At 35.5% G+C, this 5182-nt stretch overlaps 1 long non-coding RNA gene across 1 annotated transcript; it reads right to left on the bottom strand.

The window, feature by feature from the left end:
- Positions 1 to 3919, bottom strand: LOC128579283 (uncharacterized). The gene is made up of 3 exons (XR_008378111.1): positions 3810 to 3919; positions 455 to 559; positions 1 to 128 (listed from the first exon to the last, which is right to left on the bottom strand). It is a non-coding gene; the product is annotated as an uncharacterized LOC128579283 (long non-coding RNA).
- Positions 3920 to 5182: the final 1263 nt, after the last annotated feature.

Below are 5182 nucleotides of genomic sequence, written 5' to 3'. Positions count from 1 at the left end.
TTTTACTGTCACCATGAGCCTTGGGTATCCTCACATAGAATCCCTCCAATGTGTCTCCATCCCATGTGTCAGGCACCCTTAATACCCACCATGCAGGTGCCTACACAGTGTGAGCTGATTTATCCATCCTTAGCAACAAAAAGGCAGACTGAGACATTGAAAACCAAACGTTTAATGCCGTTTTTAAAACTCTGTGTTGTTTTTATGTCAGAACACCAATTTTCAATCGATGACAATTACATTCTGTCTGCTTACAAGTGTAAAACACACACATACAAAAAAACTCCCAAAACGTATAGATCATTTTCTCTACACAAGATAGTTTTTCAATATTTACCAGATTTCTAAGGTGAAGTCTTGATAACACATAAGTTATTTTAAAGATAAATGTTATACTGATAAAAACTTGTTTTAAAAAGTTCTTAAAAGTAAAGATAGAGTCAAAGTCAGTTACCTTCTCCTCAACATTTTCGTAAAACATGAGCCCAAAATAGTCCCTTTCTAGCACATCCAGATGGTCACATACGTTGTCCAATAATGCTTGTCCCACTGAATTTTTCTGAAGAAAAAAAGCAGCATTTTTTACTTTTCAAGCACTAAAGATTTCATGAGTACTGTAACTACAGAACATACTGGCAGATCTACGATACAGTGTAAATTAACCTAACATATTTATTTCCCAATTTTATGACAATATGAAAATGATTCATAATGCTTTTCACTTTAGCCCTTATACCTCCCACTCATAAAAAAGCAGAAAATCTAAAGTGAAATCATAATAAAATGCCCTCTGCTTTATTGATACTAGTCCCCATAACAAAAAGGACTAACAAGGCACTATGCGAGCAGTTCCTTTACTAATGTTAACAATGGTACAAAATCTGCTGAGACTGCTTCCCTCTATTCCTTCAGGTGGCTCATGACATATGACTGGATAGTCCCCAGGAAAATCAATCATCCCCATTATTCAATATATCCTAACATCATGTATTCCACCAACATTTTAGTTTGATGTTTCACTTTTTACCACATTTGTAGACAGAATTTTCTTTATTTTTTTCTACTTCCAAAACTAACACTTTTATTAAATCAAGGAAAGATTCACTGTAGAAAAGTCAACAAAGGTTTTAACAGAACAAAGTATACCTTTTTACAAAATATGTAGATATTAACAGCAAACTGTTTCTGAGATTTGCTTTTATGTTCTTTTAGTTATTTTAAAGCAAACATAAAAATGTTAATTAGTAGGGAATGTGCTACTAATGATGATTACATGAAGAGCTAATCCACTCTTCATCCTTTATCTGTGATTTAGAACATCTACAAAATACTTTATTATTCCTACTAATGAACTGATTCAGGTTTCACCAAAAAGTAGCAAAACCGAGTGGCTGGTAGAATCTGTCTCACTACATCATACTCGCCCATTATCTTTGAGAACAAGAAATAACCACACCACCATATAAATAATTTTTTTGTGTGTGTGTGTGAAAAGTCAGTTTTTAGGTTATAACAGTGGCCAACTAGATCAGTTAGCATGTAACTGACATTTTTGTAATTCTCGTGATATACAACATTTAATCAGAAAACATGAACACTCAGTACCCTGTTGTGTGCCCCGTTTAGAAATACTTAATAGCAATTCCCTAGATAACGCTGGTTGCTACTGCAGCATAACCTAGTGAAAGTTGGCAGTGATCAAGTAAAGACAAATTAAAATACTAATGTGATTTCCCATATATATGATTGATCAAAAGTAATCAGTTTGATAATAAGATATGTTAATGATAATGTGGTAAAATCAAACTTAAATGACTGCTGGTTACAATGTAAGTTATTGGCACATTCACTTTGGCAGTATCTGTGAAAAGTGAAGTGAAACTTCATCAATAATTTCACCACTGTCTGTCTACCCTAAAGAAACTCTTGCACAGTAGATGAGGAAACTCATCCTACAATGTTCACTGAAGGGCCATTATTGTACATAAAGAAGGGGAATAAATGGTTCAGTCATATAAAGGAATACTCCACAGCTGTTAAAACAAATTAAGATTTACATATCATAAAATGATATACAAAGCAAGAAGGAAAAGATGACAATGAGATGAAGCAATGTCCGTAATGTTTTATTTGGTTAAAGATCGAAAACACACAACAAGATAGTAATGTCTGATTAAATGTTTATGGTGGATATCAACTGTCCCTTCTACTGTTTCTGTGTTTTTATAGTTTTTTAAATAATTCATGACTTTTAAGAAAAGATAGAACAAAACTAGATTTAAAAAATAAAGGACAATGGTCACTCCTGTGGTTCACTGATCAAAAGAAATTTATAAATTAATAGGCATTTTGGATCATCTGAATAGTCCTATAATCTATAGATAAAGAAATAGGCCCAGAGAGATTGAATCAATGATTCAAGGTCACTTAGGATCAAGTTAAATGCTCAAAAATCTAGATTCCCTCACTTTTAGGGTAGGTAGGAAAAACAAGGGATATGGGGTCCCTTGACCCAAGTTCAGAAAATCATTCTTTTCTATTCTTTTCCCTGTATAGGAGCAGCCTTGTCCCTTCCATCAAGGGAAGACACAGCACTTGCTCCTAGAACTTGGTGAAAATGCAAGAAGCAGCAGCCATCTTGGAAGTAGCTCCTCATCAAATACCAAATTTCCTGGCACCTTAGTCTTGGACTTTCCAATCTCCAGAACTGAAAGCAATTAATTCCTGGTGTTTATGAATGACCCAGGCTAAGGCATTTTGTTATGGCAACAAGAATTAAGACATAGATTTTCAATCCCCTTTCGCTTCTCCCTCTCTTTCAACACAATTGAAATATCAAGGTGAGCACAAGAACCACAAATCATCTGAATACATAATAAACTACTGTTCTACTTGATACACTTAAGATGTTATTACCAAGCTGAACTCTTTCGTCATTTTTAACAAGAATGTCGGAAGTTAGGAAAAATGTTAATAGGAAATCAACTAGAGCAGCTTTTAACCAGGAAGATCAGTCCCATGTGGGGCAGAAGAAACAGTATCATTCTGTGCTCAGGTCCCTGAGCTCTAGAATCAAATTACCATGGCTACAATATTGATTCAACAACAAACTAGCTGTGGGCCACGTTGTTTCATACCTCTACCCCATATTCCTCACGGTAACACTGGCAATACTAATGATGCCCACCTTAAACAGAGTCTCATATATATTAAGTGACATAATCAAAGCATTTCACACAGTTCTTCTGTAAACATTAGCTATTAGTATATGTCATGTAAATTAAGTAATTAGTTGTAAAAAGCACCAAATTCTTCTGATTGACATAAAATGATAAGGTACTGAAGGCTTCAAAAATGACACTGGCTTCTGTCATTGGTTTTTGTCAGGCTTCTGTCAAAGGAATTATCCTTTGTAAATCATGGGTGTTTTCTCATTAAATGAAACTACATAAATAAGCTAGATTTTAGCTATTATCTATCTCAAGGTAAAACATTTGGAGTTACCCTTCATTATTCAGAAATACCAACCTACTACCATAAGGTCTCCTCAGGAGAAACATCTTACAGCCAGAGGTAATAATCAGAATATTTCATTACCATTCAGAACAAACACCGAGTACACAGGACTGGAGGACATTGACCCTGCTTGTTTTAAGGGACAGGTAAATTTTTTTGTAACGGAAATGACTTTTTTCTATTCTTTTAATACAAATGAATGAAAAGTAGATTACAGAAACCTGGTGAAACACATTCACTGTGCCATGCCATGACCACACATCACTACAGCTCTCCACTCAGCTCTGTCTCACCTCTACCTCACAGAGGTATTTGAAACCAGTTAAGAGGACCACAGTACACTTCATCATCTGGGTCTTCTTCCTGCCCTTAGCAGAGGTCTCTGCTTTTATCTCAGTCTTTTCCGGAGAGGCAGAGCCTACTTCCGTGATCATCATTACAGCTTATGCTGTAGATTAAACAAAATCATAAAATGGTACTTTATAAACTCTCTCAATTATAGTTTTGGCAAGGAGTGGAATAAGAAAGGGTGAGAAGGGGAATAGCAGAGAGATAACAGGGAGAAATCACACAAGAGGAAGGTTCAAAAGTATAGGGGAAAATGAAGACTGGTAGTCTGACTCTCAGAATTCCATCTGAGTCACAGAACACAAACCAGCATCACAATAGAATTCTAAATCAGGACAGTTACACCTTAAAGTGACCAAGACCATAGGTATTACTGTTCATTGGTTTCAACTAGTTACAAATGACAACTAACCCCCAAAGTCCAGTTTTGTATAGGATACTTACTTTTTCGTGTACTTACTTTTCTTCCTTCTACATGTGGTAATAGGAAAATGTTATCACCAAAGTATTGAAGCCCAATTTTATTGCAAATTTACACATTAAAACCAAAATATACCACAATGCTAGCAGTTATGGCAACAGATTTTAAATGTAGTGTGCCTAATAGCAATAACATTAAATCTAGAGCAAAGATATCTCATTTTGTGTTCCAGTCACACCATTTTTGCTATCACTGTTTCAATGCAAAAGTTAATTTTCTGAGAAAGGTACTCAAACTATAATCACACTTGTAAAACCTCCATCCTGTCCATTTCGCTTACTCTTTTATTTGTGTACATGATGATAAGACAAATGTCTATGGACCCTAATCCAAACCAAATGAAGAAATTCTAGAGGAGAAAAAACATATCTAATGATTTGATCTTGATTTTATCACAACTCATGGAAACAAAATTTAAATTAAATGTGAAAATGACTGTTGGGTACATTTACACAGGCAAAGGGACTTTCAAAGTGTGGGAACAACTGCCATAGAGAATAGGCAGGGCCTGGCAGAGATAGCAGATCATATTTTTTTTGTTTTTTCTCTAACTAGTCATAAAAGTCCTAGCATCCTGGCCAAGGAGTAATGCCCTGAGTATCTTCAAAAGTGCTACAAACATAGAACTAGGTGTGATGGCACACACCTGTAGTCCCACAGAAGTATTTCTGAAAATATGTATTATATGTGAAACACAATGAAGATTACGATGTAAAGTGGTCATATGGGCATTTACGGTGGGTGGCTTTTGGCATTTAGACATGAGGACCAAGTAGACAGGGTAGGGCACCTCAGAGATGGTCCCTCCAGACATGTCTGGAGTCTAAAAGGAGAATG

This window comes from Nycticebus coucang, unplaced genomic scaffold (genome assembly GCF_027406575.1).
Source record: "Nycticebus coucang isolate mNycCou1 unplaced genomic scaffold, mNycCou1.pri scaffold_43, whole genome shotgun sequence".
NCBI lineage: Eukaryota > Metazoa > Chordata > Mammalia > Primates > Lorisidae > Nycticebus > Nycticebus coucang.
This window is presented reverse-complemented; position numbering and strand designations above follow the sequence as displayed.